Below are 27,792 nucleotides of genomic sequence, written 5' to 3' on the forward strand. Positions count from 1 at the left end.
TCGGTGTCGACTCGCTCGGTTAACAATTAGCTTTTGATAAGCATACCGCCGGATAATCGGTCGAATAATCAGTTAATCGGACGATAAATGAGTTAATTGGCTAATCAGTGACCCGCCGAGTAGCAATTAATTGGCCGATTAATCGATGAATCCGGCGATTTTTTGAACAGTCTTTAGGGCGAAATCTCTAGGGCAAATATTCACAAATTCTTCACGAGGCCGTCAATTCTAACACGGTGCCCGATGTTGCCACCCACGTCCATCAACATGCAACCGCCGCAAAGACCCGCTGCACCATACCGCCGAAACTCGACGTCGTCAAAGCGGTAGAAGCCACACCACTCCACCTTGTGTCCTCTTCGACTAGTAGACGCTCCAAAATGACACCCCAGGAGAGAAACAACGCGTGTAGCGCCACCATTTTTCGATCTGGGAGATCCATATCTAGGGCTTCCTCGAAACAGCCAGAGCGAGGTTGTGAGGATTGCATTTACGATGCCTTCGACAAGGAAAATGAAGCACACGACGACCATCGTCTTCGATCCGGAGATGGCCACCAGCAACCTTGCACCTCCACTGCTTGATCCATGATGCATCCACCAAGAATGGCGTACATGCACACCGAGACGATGCACAGCCTCACCGCCATGACGACCATGGACGCCACAAGAGAGCCACATGACCTGCCCCGTCCATGCCTCTCGACCGGAAGACAGACGCCAAACAGGTGCAGTATGTCGTGATGCCTTCCATCGCACCATTGCTGACATGGGTATGCCATATCGTGTCCTTAACATTGGCGTCCTTGGTACAAAGCCCATGAAGGAATAGGGGAAAGCCCATGAAAAAAATCCATACGAAGCCGAAGATAATGACGTCGTGTAAGTTAGGAAAGCTAGGCCTATATCGGGTGAACCGACTAAGGATGTAACACGACCTCGAGGTGGACTCTGAGACCTAGTACGCTATATAAGGGCTAGGAGCTAGGAGCCACCGAGGAGGGACAGATTCAACCAGACGAAACACCCTGTAACCCTAGTTTCGAATAATACAATCTCGACCATTCGCCCTTGATCATACTTCTCGTTGGCTGCCTAGTTTGGCTAACCGGTTTGTTGATTCGCTAGTGTCTTCCTTCCGAGAAACCCAAGTCCATCATCATGGGCATTGACAAGGTTAACCCTTTGTCAATGGCCATGGGAACCGCACAGTGACGCCCGGCTGCACCACATCCAGTCCCTAGTGCACTGACCTGCAGCAACATCCAAGGACGAGGAGCTGAAGACCCCACCGCCGGTGCGGGTTAGGATTTTCCCAGTCGCACCCTCTAGCAACAATGAGAAATGAGGAGGAAGGGGGACCCCGGCGACGGCCGATCTAGGGTTCCCCTTGGTCGCTAGGCAAGGACGATGCAAGGGATCTCTCTCAACCTTTCCCCTTGCAAAGTTATGTGTGCTAGTTTGTTGCGGCATATGCATTTACATAAATGAGTGCTATTATTTTTAAACGGAGGCAAACACTTTGCCTCATCTATTAATTAAGCCGAAGGTGTCCAGTTTTTAGGAGAAAACCGGGAGCCCACACCCAGAACCACCCACATGCCCCCGCGAGGGGCACACCCAGCCATCCTGGCTACCCACAGAAGATACACAAACGCGAAGCTCAAGCCGGCATATGCCAAACAGATGGCTCCTCGAGAAGAGACCATCAGCTCCGATTCTGAAGACAAGACTCGGAGGGGAGATGCGCAAGACCTGCGCCAAAGAAGACATTCATTGTCGGACCGCCCCTCAAAGGTCATCGTACACTGCCCAAAGGCAGCTTCGATTTCACAAAAGGGGAGACCAACACGAAGACAAATGGACACGCCGAAACAGAGCTGACTAACACGGTCTTCCTGCGACCCAACGTTGCTCTTCACCATTGTCGTTGCCCCAGAAGCCTCCACCTGGAACCCCACATCTCCGGTTGACCTCCTGCCAACCTAGATGCCAAGTGTGTCAAGCCCGCAGTAGTGCGTGAAGGGTATCACCGGCTTCAAGACGACGCCCTCAAGAGGGGTAATGACGATGGAACGACGCCATCGTCCGATCCCACAAGGCGGGATATAGGCATTCACCCGAAGACGTGAACCCGAGAGAAGCGGAGGTCTCATAGCTCCACAACCGCCCCCAACAAGGAAGCCATCCATAGACGCCGCTTGGCCAGGCTTTCGCCCGGAGCAAACGAGCCTCCACACCCCCACGCGGCCGGACAGCGAGACGAAGGCCGAAACGCTGTCAGCCCGCACTCCGCTGACACACCTCATGTGCAGAAGCAGCGCCACCCCCCGCACACAAGCCGCCACCACCACAACCAGACCAAGGACCTCTGCGAGCTCCGCTGCCACCACCCGCACCGCGCGGGGTTGAAGAGCCGAGCCGCACCACCACTGCCGACCAAGCTCACCGAGAAGAGCTCCACGTGCGCCGCCAACCGCCACAGAGAGGGAGCTTCGACGGACGCCAACACAGGGATCCAAGGAAGAGCCGTCGGCCACAGAAGCGCGAGCTCCCGGTCCAGCCGCCATGCCACCCTCCTAGCCACAGCGGCCGCCAAGCCGCCCGTAGTTCACGGGGCCGCCGCATCGCCCGCCCCCGCAGCCTCGTCCGTGCAAGCCGAAAAGGAGGACACCGCCTCAGCCCCGGCGAGTCACAAGCCAAGCCAGCGCTACCTCGAGGCAAGCCGTGCAGCCCATCCAGGCCCGCACAAACCCATCTAGGCCCATGCGTGCGCCGCCTTTGGAACGGAAAAAACACCATACTATACAATGCATCCTACTAGAGGTAAGTGACATAGGGGATCAGGGTGCGCATGCTAACTGCTCCAGCGTTAGCCCAAGGTCAAGCCTCGGATGGAGTTGTATCGATGGCCACCCCGTTGCAATGATTCCAAATCCACAAAGCCATGAGCATGATCATTACGTGAGGTTCATTTGCGCATCAACCACCAATCCGTGAAGTCTTCATCTGCAACAGGTGGCCTAATTGTGGATTTGATCCAAGACAACACCTTGATCAGTCCAACCCTCTCCTGCCCGACCCCTCTCCTCTCCCGACCCCCACCCCAACCCTAACCGCCGCCGCCACCGTTAGCGCCGCCGGGGCAGAGACCCACGGGGCGTGGCGGCAGCATGGGCCTTTCCTCACCGACGTGGGGGACGGCGGACGGGATCTCTCCTCCTCGACGCATACGGCGGATCGGCCAGCGCGGATGGATGGGCGGCGGCGGCTCTGCGCTGCAGACCCCCTTCTCCCGTAGGCTTTCCCCCGCAGCACACCGGCAGGGGCTGGTGGTGGGCGGCGGCCAGGCCCTTGGTCTGCGCCATTCCCTCCCCCCGCCTCTCGTCCGTGAGTGGAGGCGATCTCGAGCTTCTTCCGCGACACGAGGTCGCCCGGGGTAGCAGCCTTGGGTTCGACGGTGTAGGTGGCCCTCTTCTTCGCCGGAGAGGGTCGGCCTGCGGTTGGTGGTGGTGGATCTATCGATCTATCACAGCGTTCCGGCGGCGAGATGGAGAAGCATGGAAGCCGGCGATGGTGTCGCCGGTGGAGGGTTGGAGTGGCCAGCCCGGGATGGTCGCCGATGTGGGGGTCCGACCTGAATAAAGGCGGCGGTCCTAGGGCCTCTCTTGCGTGAACAGGAAGACCTGCCGGAGGCCTGGACTCGTGATCTGGCCAGTGGGTTGAGTTCCGGAAGGCTCCACCGGCGAATGTAACAATGCTTTTTGCCTGGAGTTTGTTGGATCGGTGGTATTCGGCCGTGCGCACCCATGCTTTTATTCCGACCGATTAGTTCTGGAGGGAGCGACGCGAAGCTCTTTTTTTGTGTTGACATCAAGTGACTATGGATCCGTGATGAAAGTCGGAAGAAGATAAATTCATGAAGGCCGGAGGGGAGGACTAGCTAAGGGCGGTTCAAGTCTCCACGCTATTGAGGGACTTGCTTGGTGTTCCGGGCTTCACAGCAGCGGTATGCATGTGGGGGCGACAACACACGCGAAGTTCAGAGTCCTACCTTTCAAGGTGAAAATCCAAGATCTGGCTGGTTGTGTCTGGCAATGACCTTGTTGGAGGCATTGTTTTGAGAGCGTGGATTATTTTCAGGGTGAAAACCTAAGATCTTTGATCGGGCGATGACGGTGTTAGATCACTGTTTTCTTCTTGGAGGCGTCGTTTTTGGGGAGTCTGTATTTCAGGTGTTGTCTTGGTGGTGGATGTATTGCTGTTGTTAGGCCCGAGATACTGTAGCAGGACTTTTGTTTCTTAGTTTTCTTTTCCTTTTTTTAGCTGTGTGCATCCGTAGTGCCATTAGGGTGGTGCGTTGTTGAAGAGGCTGGGTGTAATTGATATCTTTTGATATTAATATATTCCCTTTATCGAAAAAGACAGCACCTTGAACCAAAAAGTTCGCGAGAAGGGACATCCAGTAAGGAGGTGCTGGATGTTATCCACTGACTAATTGTACAATGGACATAGCAGGGGTATTGGAGCTCATGCCTCGCAATCCTCTGCCATGTCCAGCAACCACCATCGGTCAACATATTGCGTTTTTTATGTTGCATAGGTTATTGTTATTTACTGCAACGTTAATGTAATTTGTTGTTGGGCGATAGCAATGATCGTGGACATATGCAAAGGGTTAAATTGTTTTCACATTTTATTTGGCATGTTTCTCATATACTGCAAAGAATGAGTCAATGTCATGGATTTAGGATTATTAGCAAGATCGACAGACATAAGAATATCGAAAACATAAATTAGATGGGTGGCGTGCATCTATCAAATCATCAGCCTGACAGGCATCATTGTTGGGACAGATAGCACCATCAACCAGTACCTGATATACACCAAGTATTTTGAAAGGTAATTGCTAATTAAGCAGCAAAAAGTAAAGTCTGAACACTGACACTTCAATAGTCTGAATGGTAAGACAACATAAGTCACACTACAACACTCATTATCACATATCATCGTCGGATTACGACATAATAATCTTACATGTTCACTCATTCTTCCACATGGTGCTGAGAGGTCCACTACAAAGAGCAAAGAACGAATTGGCATTCAAGCCTTTATGAGGATTGCGTAGTATGGAGCCATATGTGCCAGCATTGAGTTCCCCAAGGGAAAAAGAGCGGTGCCAAATGAACGATCTGGGTTCAGACAGAACATAGAATGCAATATCGCATCATCTTCGGTGAAATTGGATTCAGGCAGTGGGAGTGAGAGCTGAAACACTTCTTCAGTAATTTCGCCACGCAGCAGCCACCAAGCAGATCCCGCCTTCATGTTTAAGTCGACAGTTGAGAACTCAATCCCTAAAGACTTTGCAAACTTAACGGCGTGCGCATAATCAGCAGCTTTGAAGCGTTGATCCCGAGGAATCATAAAATGAGCTGCTTCAGCAACAGAGATAGCGGGGACAGCAATCGTGCGTCGAGGCATACTGTTTATTTCAACTGCACCGAGTTGAGAGATGGCAATTGCGAAAGGTAGCGGAACCTCAAGAGCCAGCGAAACTTTTGGCTTCACATTGTATCGGTCCCCTTCAGGGGAGAGCGCAAAGTTGACAGAACGGACCTTGAGATATGTGAGCATGCAACCATTAACAAGTAGCGGGACATAACGAGTTAGAAGATGACCTATGTCTTCATCATTCTCATAACCAGCCTTGACCATACAGCGGCGAAGAACTTCTTCTATCGTGAAATAGATAGATCTTCTGTACACTGTAACGTCAATTTCAGCCCATTTAAAGGCGTTTTCAGTTTTGTCGCGCTTGTAAAATATTCCGAAACGACCTTCACTTGAAAGCATCATTTCATAGTGCTTGTTCCCTATAGCCAGGGATTCAAGCGGCCTATTTTGAGGACTCTCAACGGTAGCTTGGGGTTGCCGTGGAGCTTCTATCTGTAACTTTATTGTTGAGTGAGTAGCAGCAGGGGCATCCACGGATCTTGAGACAGCAGCTGGCTTGGTTGGTGAGCGGACAGACTTGGATTCTTCGATGTAGTCAACAGGAGCAGGAGCAGCATATACATCTGCCAATATCGAATAACAGAATAACTCTACCAAATGTACATGTTGACAATTTAGTTCATTCAAGCTAGTTTTTCATGTAAATGCCAATTTAGCCACTCTCCTGTTACGTATCTAATGACAATATGGTAGAATGATGCCAGCCTAGGTAGCGCCATATGTAAAACTAGATCCGCTAAAAAAATATTTTTCCAGATCATAACCATTACGTAAAAACACCACCTTATTGTATTGGGACAGAACAATTATAGCAGCAAAATAAGTAATTGGTAGAACACTACTTGAATTTGTTAGCTTAACAGAGGGATGTGAATGCAATTCCATCAAACAAATCATAAAAAAAGTAAGCTAGTTTTGCTATACTTGTAGAGCGAAGGCATGCCATTACCTGCAGCATAGACACTTTCGAATGGTGTACAGAAACACGCATTGTTGGTTTCGGGAACTTTCTTGAACTGCAGCGACTCAAGCTCGACCATGAAGAGGCCTGTAAATGTCCACAGGAACACGACATTATTGCACTCAGCAAACCCTAGAATTACTAGGTCCTTGCTCTCCTCTGAATTCAGGGAAAGTAACTTGTCCAGTTCAATAGTTCTTCCCAGCTCCCATGAAGCAAGGCCATCGCAATCTGTCTTCCTCATCCATAATTGGGCAGCACGACCAAACTGTGACAGGAGGAGGAGACCAAGCCCGCCACCCTCTGCCCGCATAACCGTGAATTCATGGTTCTCTTTGGACATATCCACTGGCAATTGTATCACAGCTAGGCTCTGTCTCTCCAAATCAAACTCGAGAATGGCAGCAGAATTCCCAATAAGAGTCCAGTAAAGAGAATCCCCAACCAGCACGGCAGGCTTGCACATAGAAACCATGGTGAGGAAACCGCCCGTGGAGGGAAGCGGTGTTGCAATGCGATTGCTCCATAAGCCGGTCTCCGACGAGTAAACGATGGCGACCAGTTGGTCGTCCTTGCCCGACACTACCCAGGGGACATGGAAGTGGACGCCTCCGTCGGCGCGAAGCACCGCCCCGTTGGCCAGGGTCTCCTGCGCATCGAACCCCAGGGGAAGGTCGCACTACTACACGGTAGGGATTTAGGGGCACTTTGCCCTGGGGCACTTTTCAAAGTGCCCCTAAATACCCCCTTTTAGAGGCACTTTTGCCAAAATGCCTCTAATGCCCTACCTATTGGGGCAGTTTTGAGAAGTGCCCCAATAGGTGATACCTATTGGGGCAGTTTTGAGAAGTGCCCCAATAGGTATACACCTATTGGGGCAGCTTTGAGAAGTGCCCCAATTGGTATACACCTATTGGGGCAGTTTGGACAAGTGCCCCAATAGGTATACACCTATTGGGGCAGTTTTGAGAAGTGCCCCAATTGGTATACACCTATTGGGGTAGTTTGGACAAGTGCCCCAATAGGTATACACCTATTGGGGCAGTTTGGAGAAGTGCCCCAATTGGTATACACCTATTGAGGCAGTTTCAAGAAGTGCCCCAATTGCTATATACCTATTGGGGCAGTTTCACAAATGCCCCAAATTCTGTAGATGGAAACAACACCAAATTCAAGTGCTTAGTTACAAATTCAAACAAAGTTAAAAGCAACAAATTATGTGTAAACAACAGACATAAACATCTGGTAAAGATAATTTAAACACTTAAATTCCTACAAACCATCACATAGAACTTGAAAGCTAAACTAGGTGATAATCCAAACTACTTGATAATTTAAAGTTAAACTAGGTGATAATCCAAACTACTTGATAATTTAGAACAAGTTTACTGTAGAACATTCCACTAGAACAAGTTTAACCTGAAATAATTTACTTGATAATCTGAACTAGCTAGTTGCCTCCATTAGTTGATGATCTCAACAAAGTTGAGACCTATGTACTCCTGCATTGTATATATCTTGATCAAAACAGTTGAATCAACTCCAATGTGAGCAACATTTTGAAACATTCAAGGATTCACAATCCATGCATCTAATTAATGTCCATGACCAACAGTGTTCATCGCCACATCATGAACAACATGGTTTGACACCATTAGATAAAATACACAACAAGGTTCATCTAACATGGTTCATCTAACTGGCTTCCATCTTACTTGTCTGACCAACAAGGCTCTTTGTTCCCGATTCGCTTGCTTGTTCCTCCAATATCAGCATCCTACCATCACATCTAGAATAAACAGACTAACCATAGAAGTAGTTATGTTCCTTATATCAGGGAAGTAGATATATTACCCATTGCGAAAATAAAATCCAATTGCAGCAATAATGTGAAGAAAATCGTCTAATATTCGCACTTACAAATTCAGTAGGTCAAAAGCTTTCTGGAGCCTATTACAGGAAAGATATTAGAGTACAAAATAAAATCATTTGTAGCAACTAAATATTAGTTGGTTCTACATAGGTAATAGGCCAAAACTGAATATGAAGGCTTAAAAAAGAATTACTTTTATCCTGTAACAATACCTCGTATCGAAATGTATATAGAGAGCAAAAGCTCAACAGAGATGTGTTATTAGACAATTAAGGCTCTGAGCACATGAATAAGAATTAGGGGGGTTAGCTTAACCATGCTCGTTGAATAGATTAACCTATGCATGTTTAAAGTGGCTAAAAAGTAGGCCGTGCATTACAGAAAACTGGGTTCTATAGGAAAAAGTATATAGTAGTAGACTTTAAACAAGGAAGCATCATTTATACCTTGCCTTCAATCTTGTAGCTCCTGCAAATAAGGACTTTTCTTCTCAATCCTACCTTTCGGTTTGAGAAGATCCGTCTGTAAACAGAAACACACTAGATATGTTACTGTCTACACAACTCTAAACACACTATATGTTATATCATACAAAAATTAAAAACAAGCAAATAGCACTCCTGCGGAAACTTAGTATTATTTCACCAATTGAAACGGATTCAAGAGAACCCTAAGAAGAAGAAAAGGTGGTATGGTGTGATTAGATGAAAAAGGAAGAAGGAATCAGCCAAAGGAATAGCAGACTCATTCATCTAACCTGTGATGTGAATATGGTTGAGGGATGCAGGAGTTCTCGCCTGGGTGGAAAACAGACTGCCAATCCCAGCCCCAACAGTTCTAGTAGTTTATCGTGATAGAAAACAAGAAGGGAGACAGGGGAACGGAGGTGTAGGACGAGTAGGATAGCATACCTTGAAGGATTTGAGAACTAGAGATGGTGGCCGGCACTGGGAGGAAGGAGATGACAATCGAAATCAAATTAGAGATCATGTGACAAGTACCATGGCAGTAAGAGTGTGGATGGCAACTAGAAATGGCAATTATTTGATCAAAATAATTCGGATATAGAGAAATAATCTACTAGAAATGGCAACAAATCCAAAAAGCTATGTAGAATGTGGGACAGTTGTTAAGCAATATTATAACTTAAATTTCACATTATAAAGTACCGATAAGTTGTATTCATTTTCTCTACTCGAAACCTATAGAACAATCTCTCGAACTAGAATTACATGGTGAGATTAATTCACTAGGTTTAGTGAGATTATCCAGCTAGTTAGTCCACTAGGTATGTTTTGTATATAGCTGTAACATTTAAGCGCTCTCCGAATAAATTTCGGAGGGGAAAATGATAAATCCTCGGACGTAAAGATCCAGATCTTCACCGCCTTGTTCGAGAACCTGGACGGTTGCCTCCACTACAGACCTCAACCTCCATCTTGTTGCTCATCCTGCAGCTTTCAAAACGCAGTTCCGTTCATCATATGACATGCAAATCAAGAGTTAAAACAGCGTATTGTACTTATTACTAGAAAAGTTGGAAAATATATGTTGCATTATCCAATATAATGTGTTTTCGCAACCAGTGTTTGGCTACACTTCGATACCGAATATTGAAACATTCTAGGTTTTTTTATGACATGGTTCTGTTGTGACGAGCAACTATGTGCAGGTTCAGTTGTGCATCCCCATTACACTACTTCTGAAAAGCACTCTCATACTCCTTTATTTTCCTTAGAAAGTATTATCATAGTGAAAGGCAGAATGCACTTGCATAGATAGACATGCTTACATGAAAACACATTAATGCATGTATACTCCCACGCTTGTGATCTGCAACCATTGGCATCAGGAAGTTATTTGAATTTGGTGCAGTTATTTGAATTTGCAATACTCCAGTAATTGTTTGACTGAAATCTTATTGTATTTTAAGTAAGCAGGCAGCAAGCAATAAAATAAACAGAACATTCAGAGGTATTTGAATGGTGAACTGGTAAAGAACTGTCAGTATTACTGTACCCAGCTGATGGGGACTGCAATAACATCCATGTTGGAACAGATGTAATAAAAAATTCACTCGTAGCTACAAGATAGCACAACAATACACACAAACACCTAGCTTGTTCCTTAATACCTTTGATTCATTACTAGAACAAACATGATACAGAAGAAAGTGAATCAAAGGAAAGCATAAATTTAGTTAGGGATGAAGTAACAACAATACCCAGTAGTGGAAGGAAACCTGATGTATTTGAAATGAAGCAGAGGGTAATCAGCTAATTTAAAAAGCAAAGACTATCATAGTCACCTTCCATAAGAAAAAGAAAAAAGGAAATTTTAGACAACATTAGCTTTCCTGGAGAGCTATTAGCTTTCTACTGTAAGGAATAACTTGTTGTCGCCTAGCTAGAGGTGGTCGTTACATTCAGCAACTTTTAAGATTGGCCTATTGTAGTGAGTAAGAACTCTAAGAATTTGTCCACGGGCCAAAGCCCGCTGCTCTGAAAACTGTTTCTGCAGACGAAAATGGCGTTCTTTGAGCAACCGCATTTGAACCAGCAAAAAAGCAAGAGAATTTAAAATAAGCAGGAAAGTAAGGGCCTCAACTCAGCAGTTTGGGTAAATAAAGAGAAGAAAGAATTGAATGGAGAACCATGTCTATCATAACTCAATGACCCATTTATTGAATGGAGAACCATGTCTATCATAACTCAATGACCCATCTATGATGCATGAAAGAAGTGGATGTACAACTGCATGACCATGCTCGGGGTGATGGAGAACAAAGGTTGCCGGTAACGTAGAAAATGTGTGTCAATTTCTTTCTTCAGATTCTCTTAGTGTAACATATAGCTATTGGAAGTTCATGTATTACCTAATACTTCATCTACCATGTTTTTCTTTCAATGGATAGCATCTATGGATGAGCTGCAAACGAGCAACAAAAAGGATCTAATAGTTAGCATATATATCCATGGAAGCGGTGAGGACTTTGTCCCATATATATCCATCCCTCTCGAAATAAAACGAAAATCCATGGATGGTTGAAATATATAGAAATTTTGGTCATACGCTCGTACTAGGAAGGTTTTAGTCAAAATTAATGCAGCTTAGATTGTTTTCGTAGTTCTATAGAGGAAGAATTATTATTGTCACTCCATGACCGATTAGCTCATAAGAATAAAAGGCTTCAAGAGAAAAAAAACCTCACGTGCATAACAGCTCGTGTATGTTTTACCCGGAAGACACAAATTGTGAAGCGTAGATGGTCGACATGCTTGTCATATATAGTAATTCGCGAGAGCAGAATCACAATTAAGTAATGCGATGGAGGGTTGAACCATGGGGGAACGTACGCTAAGAGGGATGTTGGTAATGTGGGGCTAACCAGACGATGGCACCTGTCGGCGTTTCTAAACACAACAGGGCTGTTGAAAATAATAGAAACGTTGCACATCATGGCTCTTGGCAGGCTATACAGTTGTTGGCAAAAATTGCATCTGGTGTAGTGACGCAGTCACGCAACCCAACAAGTACCAAAGGCAGCTACATGTATAATGATGCACTCATCCACTGAAACATATATCTAGTCTTCAGCTTCCATACTACCAGCATCGGGAGAGGATGAGAAGCGGGCATGGTGTTTTGGCAATGGAGCAAATTGTTTAGCTCCAATTCCGCACCACTAGGGGCACTAAATTATCAAGCAGTAACTTTGCAACACACGATTCCGTGACCGCAAACAGAGAAGGAAGTTTAGCTCACAGTGTTGTAGACATAGTAGACGAAGAAGTCAACGCTGGGTTGTATCCGCAGCACCGTCCCGCCGACATCAAGGTAGATGACACGCCAACATCAGCAAGACACAGCATTGATGTGAGCTCTTACTCAGCCTACCTATTTCGTCGAACACCTTCGAGTGCATGCCGCAAATATCAATGCTAGCGCATCAAATTAGGATAGGGTTCATATGGGTCGTGGAAAGCCCTCCAAAACTCACCGAGTATAGTTTCACCGACGATCCAAGCAGCGAGATGCTGGAGTCCGCCACGGGAGATAGCACGTCGACGAGCGCGTTGGAGTGGCGGTGCAGAGCGACCGACGCTGACGACATGAGCAGCTCGCAGTTGATGGTGCTGAGAAGGACCTGGACGCGGGTCCAAGAGGTGGCCGAGGCAGCGTAGTCAAACCGGGGAGTCAAAGAGTAGATCGACGTGGAGCTACTTGCAGAGTTTGAAGTGCAAGGTTCAAGAAGACAATGCTACGCAAACAAGAATGATTACACTATCAGACAACACAGATGAGTCCGTCTCATAATTCTTATCCAACCCCATTATGTAATAGCACATAAGAAATTTTTGATATGAACGAAACATATTAGCTATAAACCCATGAACCTAGACTTGCATTTATGGAGGTAAATAAAAATCCTTCTAGTCCAATAGTTCCATTCCCAGGCAACGTCCTAGGTTTGTCACCTAATTGTCGAAATTTGCGAAGCTAGGAAAATTGCAGAGATCTAGCCACGCAAAATTCATCAAAATTAACCTTCAAATTGCCAGCAGAGCAAACAAACGACCCAGACATAAGAGCGCTTGTAGCTTTGTACCATTCAAGAGTCTTAAATCGTCCAATTAACTAAGTGTTTAGGCAAAGTGTGAGTGGAACGAGTTTTTCCTATATGAGCATGGTGTAGACATCATAAAAAGCTATGCCATGTATTACACTCCTCTATTTTTTCTGTAGTGCTCGAATCATGAATAGTAAGCTGTTGTTTGTAGGCAATTAGGCTATCATCCCATTGATCAATTTAATTTTTAATTGAAACCACATGGTTCATGATGAAGTAAACTGCACACATCTGAATACAAGATGAAGTGAGCTGACCTGCAGATGGAGATCATAGTCCTTGTCGATGCCATCAAGAAGGGCCAATTTTGTACGACCGATGTGGTTTGGGCATTGAGTCGAACATGTGGAAGGTGTATACGCCTGCAGTTCAGTTTGTAATTTTCTCTTCATCTACGGCCACCTCCGCATCGGATCGTACATGTCATCTCCCATGGACATGGGGCTGAAGCTATCCCCTCCCCACCCCTGCAACTCACCAGCAGCACTGCTACTCCTCCCTTCTTCACACCCCCTCCCTCCGCCCTTCTCTCTGCCCGGCGCAAGCGTGGACCCCCTGGGTGGGGGCGAATCGGGGAGTAATGTTACCCCCTTGCCTCCTCTCCCTATGTGGCAGCAGCGGATGCATATGGGGGAACGACCCCTCGTCGGCGAGGTGGAGCGACGAACGTGGGGGACGGAGCGGTCGTGGGGATGTGCTGGTTCGTGTCAGCTGGGGAGAGGGATGGGGGTTAATTTCTCCGAATTGGAGGGGTTATAGTGCGAGTACCGACGTATACTGTATACGTACATGCGTATACCGATGGAGTAGTAGATATTGAAGGGCCTAAAAGCAAAACAGATCGAACCGACCCGTACGTTCTCTCCTCTCCCCAGCGTATACGGTCGCATCTACCTCCGATCCCCGATGCGCCACCGCCGCTCGTCGTCCCTCGGATCCCCGATGCGCCACCGCCGCTCGTCGTCGTGCCGGCCAACGCCGACCACATCCGCCACAACCACGCACTGAGTAAGCTGCGCCTTGGCCCCCTACACCGGATCCTCACCCGCGCCCCGCCGTTCCGCCCCTGATGCGACGCTGCGGCTAACCCTAGCTGTGGGCTCGGTCGCCGCCGCGGTTCCCGTGCCGCCGCGCCTCCTGGTGGTTCCCTACGTCGTGTCGAAGCCACGCCGCGCCCACGGATCGGAGGAAGGCTCTCCCAAAGGTATGAATCATCGTTCCCACCCTCTTCCGATTTTGGGACTGCGTGAGGGGAATTGGAGGGCGCTCATTGTGGTGGTTGCTTGATTGCAGCTGGGAGCAGCGATTTTGGGCCTGCGGGAGGGGAATCAGAGGGAGCTCGCCATGGTGGTTGGTCGTTTGGAGCAGGGGACTTAGTGTTGGCACAGGCCCAATCCGGGGATTTGCTACATCTTTTGCATAAGAGAGTTGGTAATTGGTCACACATGCAATTAAATTTTGCTATCTTCTGGTCTAGAATAATTTGCATCCTTACCAAGTAGTAAGAACAGTGTAACTATGGTTTCCGTTTGGCAGTTTAGGGAGTTACCATGCTTCCAAATGTGAATGCTCATGCGGTGTAGATAATAGCCGTGAGTTAAATGCGTTTCTCAACATCTATCAGAAGCTCTATGAATCCCCCGACCCATATCCAGCTCTTTCTTCTATGGCAGTATGTTATTCAAACTTATTTTGTAACGCGGTTACTTTAATCCGGAATTGTTGGATGTATTCATAGTGTAAACCGTCTCTTGGCTGTCTTGACTTTTCTAATAGTGCAAATTGTAACCAATATTTGGTATCTCGTTAACTCTTATCTGTCCGACTGCACATAACCGAACTGAAACCGAAAACCGAACCGAAAAAAACCTAACCGAAAACCGAAATTCAGTTTTTATGGTTTTATGGTTAGGTTACAGTTAGCAAAAGTTCTAACCATACACAACTCGGTTAATTCGGTTTAAAATCGGAAAAACCGCTGTTAACCGAAGAAAACCGAACAGCCTAGCAGGCCATCCCTAATTCATGTAAAACGTTTATATTTGTTTACAAGTGCATACTACACAGTAGAGGTGCCACAACGTGGTGGTTTGTATGTGTACTTTACGTGAAATGCTTGGCAGGTCTTGAGTTCAACTACTCGACGTGCATCATTTTTTTCAATTTGGTAGCATTCTCCTTTTTTTAAGTCTGTAATATGCATCTTTTTTTTAGTTTGGCCACATTGTCATTGTTTCAAGTCTGTAATGTGCAGTATTTTTTAAAATCTGGCCGTATTTTCATTATTTATCATTTCTATCTCGTGTAACATAATCACTTTGGCCTTTAAAAATATAGAGACAAAATATATGTCCATAAAAATAGGTGTTATTTAAAAATTCGCGTCAACTTTGGTTAATTTGGTTATTACCGAAACCGAACCGAATTAATATGGTTATTACCGAAACCGAACCGTATTTTTATACAAAACCGTATTTACCGAAGTATAGAAACTGTATTTACCGTAAAACCGTATTTACCGAACCGAATTAACCATATTAACCGAACGCGCAGCCGGACTTATCTGTCCTATGTAATCACTTGCCATCTTATTGCTAGTCGTTCTTGGCACCTGCAGATATAATTGTAGACGTGTAGTTCATATTATCATTTGTTCTTATAATAACAGGTATTTGTGGACAAATTACTTTTACGATTCAATCGTCACTCTGAGTACAAGGATAACTTTTGCAATAGTAGGTGCCAGCTTGCACTAAATTAAACTATAGGAGGAAGCTCTCAAACTACAAACATAGACGCAAGTTAGTTTGCTCTGACTTAACATTAGCGCAGATCAGATTTAGCAGCTGTGGAAAAATATGTATGCAGTATCCTCTAACAAATCCTGGTGTGTTCGATTTTGTTTGTTGTTTTGCTTAAATGTATCTCTTAACTAGTATCTGGTTTGAATATGCTGGATGGGGTCAGCCATTACCTAGTAGTGTTAGTTTTCACCAAAGTTTGTTGCTAATGTTCTCAATGCATTCAGGATCAAGACCTAAACTATCTGAATTGGAGATAGAAAAACATAAGATGACACTTGTGCTTGAACAATATCGGGTGGAAACTAAAGAACCAACATGTGACGATTAAGCTGCTTGAGGAGCAAAACTGCCAACTGGAACAATAGGTTTGTTCCAAGGTCACTCGATTTCCTGCTCTATTTTTTAATCGTTTTTGTTGCTTGCTCAAATGGTGTCACTGTGTCACAATTAAAAATGCCAGCGGTTGAAACGAGAGTTCTTTGTAATGTGATCTCGAGCACACTACATGGAGTTATAGACTAGTTATATCTTATATTTGCTATCTGCATACTTGGTCGAGTATCATTGTGATTGTTCACTATCATCACTTCATCATATTAATCCTCCTTTTTGAAATCTGACTATTCACTATCACCACACTTTTAGTTACCATGCTTCTGCATGGCAGATCCACGATGCTACTGCAGTGCCCTAGAGATTACTATCACTATCATTCATTCCTGCCATGTAATACCAAGCAAATAGCCGTAACTGAAATTGCTGGATTGAATAAATTGAGTACTACAATGGCAGGAATGGTTGGATGAGGTTCATTAGATGCTCTACGTAGTCAAATAGCTAGGTAGTGGATTACTTCGTTTCTGCAGTTGGTGCTAGGTGAAAAGTGGATTTTATCAAGTTGTTTGTCTGCAATTTGTTGTAGAGCTAATAGTTTCTAGTGTGACATGAGATACCTATGCATACATCTGTATGTTAGGTTGTAGAGCTGTTAGAGCTTAGGGGACCTGCCTCTGAATCTATCTTAATATTTTCATGGAAGTGAGGAAATGTTCAACGTTAAGTGTGAATGCTGTAAGATCAGTCTGTCACCCTCCCCTTCCTGTTATTTTCGCATTTCGTTTCGTGCACAATTGTTCTAGGAGATCAGTCGATTACGTAGTTGTATCCTCAATATATGATCTTTGCACAATCAAGATATATAAATGCACTCCTCCGCTGGATCCATGCCTCAGCGCCACCCTACAGCACTCATTTCAAGAGCATAGCTGGACATATTTAGCTTTTGGCCACTGCTGCATTATTCACTTGTGCGTTGAATAATGAGGAAAGAGAATGGAGAGTTGGAGACGAATGGTGTGGCCAAACAAAATTTATAACAATAGGTATTTCTTGCCTGTCACCATAATCTTTTTATTTTGAATGTTTACTTTAAAGTTTCAGGTTGAGTTAATTCTTATCATCACTGTGGTTATTTCTAACTTATTTCAGGTTGAGTTATTTGGCTCATTTGTAGTGAATTTCGTATTGTTCCTTGTGCACTTGTATCCGTTATATATTCCTTTCAACTTCAGGTTTAACATGGTTCATGCCTCATTTACAATGGGTCCATGCTTGCTTAGTTGATTTCTCATTGTCAGTGGACTTCAGAACAAACTAGATTTTGCAGTTGCATGAGGCAAGCCATTTTCTTTGTCGTGTGGGTATCAGCCTACGGGTAGCTGTGCCTGGCGCTGTTGTCACCGTATCATCTACTTACGTGTTGCTTCAGTAATGAAGTAACTAGTGTGTTTATTATTCTGGGTTTGAAGATAAATCTCTATTTAGAGATAGACGATGGGCTTCTATGTATAGCCTACGTTGCACGGATACGGCCCAAAACTCACGTATCAGGGGTCGGATACGATCGGATACGGGGATACGCGGATACGGCGCCGGATACGTATCCCAGCCGTATCAGCTGATTTTTCGTTTAAAAAATTAATATAGTAAATCGGATACGGGAGAGATACACTGGGATACGTGTTAGGGATACGAAAATGTCCAAGTCAATGTATAAAGCAACCAGAACGGCAGCCCCTTCTCCCGTCCTTTCAACTCCTGATCGTATCCAGACCTAGGGTCTCACCGCCGCTACAAAAACTGATCGCCGGCGGCCTGCACTGCCTCACCGGAGAGGGGATCCAGCCGTGGAGCAGCCCCCTCCGCCGCCTGCCGCTAGACTGTGCGTGTGCCGGACTACAGGTAAGGTAAGTTTCCCCTCCTCCCGTGATCCCATCTCCACTTCTCTCATTCTCTGATTCTTCATGGTCCTAGTCCATAGTTCGTGTTGTCTTGCTGGGCTACGCCGGCGTCGATGCCTTGTTGTAGGCTGAACCCTGGACGTGCTGAAGATCTTGTCTATGTGCATCAAAACTTGCATCTTATTTCAAGGAGATCTGCAGAGTATTCAAGTGGCCCAACACGATTTTGGGACATCGGAGGAGACACCCATGATATGTTTGGTGGTGGTGCAGATTTTCTTCAAGAAGCTGTGCTCTCACTAGATGAACCAGAGCTAGATGCACTGGTAGATGATCTTCAAACCTTGGAGAATGAAGCCGACTAGATGAACCAGAGCTAGAGGCTAGATGATCTTGGAAGCCTTGGAGAATAGAGCTGCGCAAAAATTAGTAATATATTATTAATATTTATTATACATATATAAACGTATCCCCGTATCCATGTTTTCGGAAAATTGCCGTATCGCGCTATCGCCGTATCCGTATCCGTATCCGTATCGCCGTATCCGGGCAACATAGTGTATAGCACCTGCCCATGGTTGAACCCTGAGCCTAACTGTTGCAAGTATACTATACCGAACTATTTACCAGTGTTTTTTTGAAACATTGATCAATGTCTTTGTTGGTTTCTTGTTATGCCGCTAACAATGCTAAATATAACCAACAATGAATCAATACTCGGTGAACTTGTTACTTGTGGGATTGATGATTTTTGTACATGGAGAAATATTTTGTGGGGTCTCACCACCCCCAACTAGATTCGATACCTGTGTTTAGTTAATACTTGAAAATGTGACAAGCAATTTAAAATGGCGATCATAATCCTACACCATCTTGAATTTAGAGTGATTGACAAGCAATTTGTCATCCTTAGTGATTACTAATATATTTTGACAAGATTTTAGCCATGATGGCTGATATTTTTGCATAATAATATTAAGATTTAGACTTGGAATGCTAATTCTAGGACAGGATAAGCAACACGATCATGTTTTCCAAGAATTGGTTGTATTTCACCTTTCATGGTTCAAATGCCACTCTGATCATATATATTGTAAATATTCATCTTTGATTAAGCTTTACAATTTAGAGTTTTCATTTATTCTGAATAGACAATATTTGATGCAAATTACATTGGTCACGTGCAAGTCTCATTTGATTAAGACTTGCAGTGTTACATGACTGGTAAATATTTGTGTATCTCAAAATGAACTTTTTGTTGTTACTTATGATATAACTGTAAGCTGCTAATATTTCTGTTATCCTGTTATCTGTCAATAATTTATGGTATGTTCCGGACTGTTTATTCTTTCTAGCATATCTTACGATATTTATCATGGTTTACTTGTGCTTCTAGGACCTTGAGATATGTTACGACAAAGCTAATCCGGTATTTGCTTTGGTCCCGGAAGATGTGATTTCATGAAGAACTATTTGAGAAGGTGTCTTTGCTACAGCAGCTTGTACGTCCTGAAAACTTGGATATAAAACCAGAATATCAGAATGAAGCGTCATGGTTGGTATGAAACTAACTTCCCTCTTTATCTCAGAATTTTGTATTTCTATAGAGATTACTTTTTTTTAGTTATTTTAGGGATTTCTCACCAACTGTTGTAACACATGAAGGTGGAATTTAAGTTGACTTTGCTTGGATAAATGTGGCTAGGCCAAGTATTTCTTTGGTATTAGGAATGATTCTAGTATTCATCATGCCATGCTGCTGTTTTTAGCGCGGCATCAAATCTTAGTATGATGCACCAAGCAAATGGACACTCTCCTTTTTGTTTGATTTATGATTGTATTTTTTCCTTTTCAGTATTAAAAAATGGCTCATCCACCGAAACATATGGCAGACATAAATAAAAAAGATAATAACATTCATTGTGTCTCCTGTAGCTCCGATGGTGATAGTGTGATTGACTGGTGCACTTGCTATCTTGTATGAACGTAAAGTGAATCTTGCTAGTTCCGACTTTCCGTGTTCGTTTCTGCAGCCAGTTGAAATTGTCACACCCTGATCACATGCTAGTTTAATCAACCGGACCAGCGGAATATAACTTTGACATGGCTCTCCAAACTAAAGGGCACTTATTGTTAGATGGTGCATCTCATCTATGCTCTTGCACTTGATTCACGGTAAGTGTCGTCATTGTAATCCTTATTTCTCTTGAGCCTATATCGGGGATAGGGTCTTCTTATCCCACAAAGTTTTGTATTTCTTAGTTGGGAAATTGATTGGGATGTTTGGTAGCTGCCTTTTATATAATTATCAACATTTTCATCAATTGTTGTAACAAAAATAAACCAAATATTTGCAATTTATCTCTTCTCCTCGGCCCGTGGTGTACCTGTCACATATTGAGTATGTTTGTTCCATGCTCACTCCAACTGTTCTTCCTCATGCAATTTCTCATACTTTGTAATATTGGATATTAACAAGTATAGCAATGTGAGTATGTGACAATCAAATCTACAAATGTTTAATTTTAAATCTCAACAAAACTATTTGTCCACATAAGCGCTACCAACAGTCCAACATTGCTTTTATTATCTTTCAAAAGTAACTTGGATTGATAGACTACTAAGCATAAAATATCCACGATTTGTTCTTACAATAAGGCATGTTGACGAGGATGATCCGGTCCCAATTGGTTCACCGGGAGATACACAATCGGTCGTGGCTTCGACATTGAACAGGTAAGCTCGGGGTTCTTTTCCTAATATGTTCATTTCCTAATACACAAATAAGTGCATCGGGAAGTGCACTTGAGAAGAAGTTGAAAGCGAGTTGCATCTACTTGCTAAGAAGAGGAAGGGTGGAAGTCGAGAAAGTTACTTGCTAGATACTTGTCATCAAATTATCGCATAGTTACATCAAAGCTTGCTTAGATATCGTCTTATGCATCCGTGGAAGACAATGCCTCCAAAAGCTGCAAAGTTATGCATCTGTGCATGTTAGTACTTGTAATGTGACCACTCGTGATTTGTTATTAGTACTCGTAATATGACTTATACCTTAACTTTGACCAAATATGTGCATGTTAGTATCGTAATGTTTTTAGTACCTGTAATATGACCACCTGTCATGCTTGTAGTTTTAGGAGCATTTTGTTTACTAGCTTGTAAAGACATTTAGAGGCACATCTCAAACGCCTCTAAAGACATTTAGAGGCAAATTTCAATGTGCCCCTAAAAACTTTAGAGGCAAAACACTAAGTGCCCTCGAAAACCTTTAGAGGCACTTTTCAAAGTGCCTCTAAAAACCTTTAGAGGCACTTTTTAAACTGCCTCTAAAAACATTTAGAGGCACTTTTCAAACTGCCCCTAAAAACCTTTAGAGGCACTTTCCAAACTGCCCCTAAAAACATTTAGAGGCACTTTCCAAGCTGCCCCTAAAAACCTTTAGAGGCACTTTTCAAATTGCCCCTAAAAACATTTAGAGGTACTTTCCAAGCTGCCCCTAAAAACATTTAGAGGCACTTTCCAAACTGCCCCTAAAAATCTTTAGAGGCACTTTCCAAACTGCCCCTAAAAACCTTTAGAGGCACTTTTCAACTGCCCCTAAATGTATTTGGGACATTTCATTCAAAGTGCCCCAAATACATTTAGGGACACAAGCATCCGGGGCACTTTTCATAGTGCCCCTAAAAGTAATTAGGGGCACTTTGGCTACCTATTGGGGCACTTTGAAGTGCCCCTAAATATGGACCGTACAGTAGTGGATCGATGGGGTGCTGCTCGCCGATGACGGGGTCCCACACCAGGACGTCTTTCCTGTTCCGGTCCATCATAAGCACGAGGCCATGACGGCATCCGAGGGGCACGAGGAGGTCGCGCCGCAACGAGCGCCGGGGGGACGCGATTGGGAGCATCCAGAGTGGGTCGGAAGGATTCGCCGCCATAAGTTTCGAAGAAGCCGAGGAGGGGAGTGTTGTAATGCATCATTATGGGAACATCAACATATTCTGATCATGCATTAGAGCACCTAATGAAACAAATTGGCACAGCGATTAGGAGATCTACTTACAGATAGATGAAGAACTCTTGGGCCAGCTCGATGCGGGCGGGGTGAAGCCCATAGCAATGGCGAGGTGGAGTCTTGGAGATGGCCGGCGGTGGCAATGGTCTTCCCGTCGCTCACGGCCTCCCTAGATCGGTAGGGTGAGGGAATATCGTGGAGCGGTTGTAGCGAGATCGTGAACTCGTCAATCCTCGTTGCTACACGCCTCCTCCCTTATACTCATGAGTCCGGTCGTTGACGGGGGGACCAAAACCATACATTGGTTATCGATGCCCCCGATCAGGGCGTGTACGAGAAAAAGTCACCTAGGTGAAAAGGTCCTGGACGTTGGTCCAGTGGGCCCCACTTTAATCTTGCGTTATGCTTTTGACTTTTCTCTTTTATCTGTTATAAACTAACAGATCAATCCAACATTCTCCCCTTTGATCGTTAGTTTTAACCTCATTCGCCCATTCTCCATAGGAATGATAAACCAAAGTGAGGTGTTACAGCGGCAAATGAAATGCTACTGAACCTCAACACTTATGGCATAACAGCCTATCTCAAAATGGATAACATTTTACTTATTGAGAGTGGTTCCTTTAGTGGTCCCTTTATTCCAGAATCATTTGGCTTCTAGTAATGTTATGCCGGCAACATGCTCATAAAGATACTTGGTGGTAAGCCTTTCGTTAATGGATCCAAAAAAAACATACGAATCATTCATATCAATAGTTTGATCCTGGATTCTATCTTTCACAACATTAAATATACTGTCAATGGTCTTGGCAACACCATTTGACTTGGTTGTTACTCGCATAGAAGACTGCGTGTTCATATTGCAGTAAGTGGTTTTGAAATGTTGTCTACCACCTTAATTTTGGGAAATACCTTTTGACATACACCTGCTGATAGCCTCTTAACATGCCACATAGCTAATTGCATCATTATGATGCCATCAGTGTCATTTTGGAGCTTTTCCACGATATAACTCCATATGCGAGGGTGAGGATGTGACATGACGTGGAAACTTTATTATCCACACACCTCGCAAAACCAATGTCTGAATAACCCACAAATCGAGGTTACTAGGCATGTTACAAATGAGCATGTAAACTTTATTACCTTGCATGTATCGCAAGATATTTTGACGGCTTTTCCAATGGTCCATTTCTGAACTTACTATATTTGCCAATTATCCCGGTCGTAATTAGGGCGTGTTCATTCTTGAATACACAAAACAAATTGCTTCTGACAACTAAAGTATAAGGAACCCACGTTATCTGATCAGTTTAAAATGGTTCCTTGAACATTGAAATACCCATCTTTATTGCCCTTTACTTTAGTAGCAGGTGAGATAGAGTACTAGTACGTACATAGTATTTTCTTTTCGTACTCTATTTCCGTATGTCATAATGTAGAACTTATACTCCTTTTGGAAATATATTTATATCTTGGCGAACCTCAACGCAATCAAAGCATGAAGCCAATACCAAGATCCTTTATATCATAATTAGAAGATTGAAAACTCTTGGATAGCCAATAAGATTCAATCTACATAAATTAGTGAAACTTACTCCCCTTCGTCTTGAGGTACTATTGTAACATTATTTGTTTGATCCTTTCAAGATTTCCTCAGAGTCATATTTAGTTTTGTAGAGCCATATACGGCCAACCATTATTTAACCCATTCAGGAAACTTTACTAAGTTTCATACATCACTAAAGTTCATAATATTCATCCTATATGGCTAAAAACCACTAAGATGAATTTTCACACACATTGTTTCTCACAAGAAAATGGTTGAGACTCAACACAAGTGTTGCATTAGGGATTGCATAACTCTCAACCTACCTGATGCATATGAACAAAAATCTAATGGAATTCTCCTAAAGATTTATGCTCATAAGTTCCAGGTTCCTGGTGATCAATTTACTTTCGACAACATGGCTCCAAAACTTTATAACACTTCATTTCAGTTCTAAACCACAACACCGTTAAGCATAAGGTGGAAAAAAGCTTGATGAAATGTGGGACATGATTATAAACGACGTTGGTCAGAATTACAATCGTGAACCACATGGTACCAACAAACTCGCCACTTTAGCGAAGCATGGCAAACGATCATAAACGACGTTGGTCAGAAATATAATCAAAAGCCACATGCTACACCATAATCGACATTAAAATGGCAAACTTTCCACTTTATCATTCATGTGTATTTCACAATGTTCATAAGGGAGTAATAACACATTAACATGAAAATGAGTCAAAACATTAGTCAGATTTTCATTCATTCACTCTCCAGATAGGACTTCTCGTTGGTTCCATCATACCTGAAGAATCATTGCAACATCATTTAGGCGTAAGAAAAATGAGTACGATGACCCATATCAAATGAGACATTCTCTTTCCCCCTTCGAAATGTGGTAAACTTACCACAATTTCGACGAAGTCTCATTTCTCACCTTTCTTACATCATAATTGTGTCATAGCACACATAATCATTACAAAAGATACATGCACCGAGGACATAAAAAATCTCACCACATGGTGAGACTTACATCAAATGATTGCATTCCAAAGAACAAAAAGTTCATATAAAGAAGCAAAATGTCTTCAAATGTTTTTTTTAATTTGTCCACATAGCAATATCCCTATCCATTGCTGGAAAATGGATAGCATCTTTATAAGCATCATTATGAACATTATATCTTAAGAAAACTTGCGATGGTACGAATCTGAACAAGTTCATCTGTTTTTCTAATCCGTATCACCGTTGGGCTGAAAGCGGAAGAGAACCTTATTATTCATAAAGAAATGGGACATGACAATAATCAACGTTGGTCTGAATACTGTCATGTACCATATATCATATGTTCATAATTAAAACTTCCGGTCAAAGCTTCTCGTTGGTTCCATTTTGACCGGAGAAACTTAAAGTCACATAATGACTAGTGAGAACATTTGCTAAGTTTATAGCAAGCATCATAAAACATTAACATACAACAACCCACTGTGTTATACACATGGATTCATAATCCATTGATCATTTTGTCATCAACTTTGACACCATAATTTCAATAACATCATGCATGGTACAGAATAAAATTCATTCTGAATATTAATAATCAAAATGACATTTTCGTGAGTAAAACATGAAAGTGACATTCACAACGAAAATGACATTAACATCAACCATAAGTATTCTCCAAATGAAATATGGAAAATAAATTACATCATGGTTCAACAAATATGGTAAACAATAAGTGTCAAATAAATGACAACACATGACCATGGTTTAAGTATCACATTAAAATTCTCCAAACAAAAACATCCTTCTTTGGAGAATCAACATCATCATGAGCCTTCATCACCTTCAGTGCATGTCAGAAGACAAAACGCATCGACACAATACTTGGAATAATTTCTCAACATTATTTGGTTACATAGTGCGGTGCGGAAAACCGAACCATGCAGCCATAATCATTAGGATGGCCTCAGCCCATTAGTCATGATCACATTATTAAGAAATAATGTCAACATAAAATCATTAGTATTGAGCACATCACCAAAGACATAAATATCATAGTAATTACATCATCATAAACTTCTTGCCCAAAAATAAATAAATCACATAACACAATATTCAAAAGTTATGATAGATTACCATAATTTTGCTCAAAATCAACATCATCTTATAGCAATAAATTTATCCTTAAAAGATATTAAGTATAAAACATCATTAAGCACATCACCTATTAACTTGTTTTATATTCATATTTTCGGACATTATTTTCTGTTTAAAATAGTGCAAAAACATAAAACATAACAACTACTCTAAATTGCACTAAAATAGACAGAAAAGGTCATGAAACAAAAACTGCAGCCCATATTCTAATTTAGATACAAAACAGTTGCAAGCTCATAAAATTTAATCATGATAAACATCAATTATATGAACTGAAAATAATACAGAATAACATAAATTTTCGGCAGCCTAGAAAAAACTACTGGACTGACGAAAACCTGGGCCGAATCAATTCTCAGATTTAGCCCAAAAAGCACTTGGAGCCCATTTACATGCCCTGGTCATTCTGGACGGTTGGATCAAAATCGACGGTCAGGAAATGACCCGATCGGATCAAAAACCATCCTGTCAACCCTAACCCTCGTTTCGTCCCCTCTCCCCGACATTTCCGCCCCAACGACAGAGAAGCGATGGCGGCGGCCGCCGGTCCTACCCTTTGATCCTTCCCGACACGGTGGCCGCGCTCGCGGGAGAAGCATGCGCCGGACAAGGTCCTGCGTGCTCCTTCGTCGAGCGTAGCTGCCGGCGTCGATTTCATTTGGGGCGGCGACGACGGCCATTCAGTCGACGACGGCGACCGGTGGTACGGCGGCCAGCAGTGCCTCGTCCATCCCGCGCGTCGCGGTGCGTTCGTCCCGCGCTGACAGCATGTCGTTCCGCTCGCCCCTTCCGTGGACGGCGGCACGGCACCCTCGCCCACGCCGGAGCAGTAGATGCTCGGCGGGCCCCGAAAGGAAAATGCGACGGCGCGGCATCATCAGTGGTTAGATCTTGATCTCCTTCTTATCTTTGGGTGCAAATTTTGCCTTTCGGGATTTATGGTTAGGGTTCATCAGCAATTTGGGGATTTTCTTTCATGATTCAAATTTCGTGCTCCCCAAACCATGAGTAATTATTACTGATAATTGACATGATAGGTGGGCTAATCCGGGGCTTTGTGCATCAACATAATTTTCTTTAAACATGATCCATAAGACATAAGCATAGTCTACATATTAAGAGCGGAGGCTTAAACATTGTCTCCTAATCAAAATTAGGACTCTAAAGATGATCAGATCGCTCTGATACCAATGTTAGACGTAATGCATCATTATGGGAACATCAACATATTCTGATCATGCATTAGAGCACCTAATGAAACAAATTGGCACAGCGATTAGGAGATCTACTTACAGATAGATGAAGAACTCTTGGGCCAGCTCGATGCAGGCAGGGTGAAGCCCATAGCAATGGCAGGTGGAGGGCTGGAGATGGCCGGCGGTGGCAATGGTCTTCCCGTCACTTCTGGCCTCCCTAGATCGGTAGGGTGAGGGAATATCGTGGAGCAGTTGTAGCAGATCGTGAACTCGTCAACCCTCGTTGCTACCTGCCTCCTCCCTTATATATGGTCCAGTGTGACAGGGGACCAAAACCATTTGTTGGTTATCGATGCCCCCGATCAGGGCGTGTACGAGAAAAAGTCACCTAGGTGAAAAGGTCCTGGACGTTGGTCCAGTGGGCCCCACTTTAATCTTGCGTTATGCTTTTGACTTTTCTCTTTTATCTGTTATAAACTAACAGATCAACCCAACAGGGAGGGTTGCGGCGGTGGTGGAGGCGGAAGCGGCGGATGAATCGGGGGTCGGAGACCAGGCGGCGCCAGAGCTTGCAGACGACGGATGCGCGCGGGAGGGAGGAAGGCTCCGGGGGAAGGAGGAGGAGGATCTCGGCCAGCAGGTTCTCGTCTTCCAGCGGCGGCGCCGCCGCCGGCGAGATGTAGCGGCAGAGGTGGATGCTCATCTCGCTACTGTTGTGGGATGGGATCGATGTGAAGTTGCAGGTGGCCCAAAGTGAGGCTGAAGACGGGAGTATATCCGGCCTGCCGGTGAGAAGCCCATGATTTGGCAAACACTGAAACCCACAAGGCCGAAATGAAGCA

At 43.9% G+C, this 27,792-nt stretch overlaps 1 long non-coding RNA gene and 1 pseudogene across 1 annotated transcript; one reads left to right on the forward strand and one right to left on the reverse strand.

Annotated features, from left to right (window-relative positions):
- Window positions 1-5,102: 5,102 nt before the first annotated feature.
- On the reverse strand, window positions 5,103-27,653 carry LOC124689374 (annotated as a pseudogene).
- LOC124691441 lies at window positions 14,107-20,193 on the forward strand. Its single transcript, XR_006998951.1, has 6 exons — window positions 14,107-14,184; window positions 14,274-14,411; window positions 16,009-16,149; window positions 17,017-17,166; window positions 19,421-19,583; window positions 20,058-20,193. It is a non-coding gene; the product is annotated as an uncharacterized LOC124691441 (long non-coding RNA).
- Window positions 27,654-27,792: the final 139 nt, after the last annotated feature.

The sequence above is a fragment of the Lolium rigidum genome, chromosome 2 (assembly GCF_022539505.1).
Source record: "Lolium rigidum isolate FL_2022 chromosome 2, APGP_CSIRO_Lrig_0.1, whole genome shotgun sequence".
NCBI lineage: Eukaryota > Viridiplantae > Streptophyta > Magnoliopsida > Poales > Poaceae > Lolium > Lolium rigidum.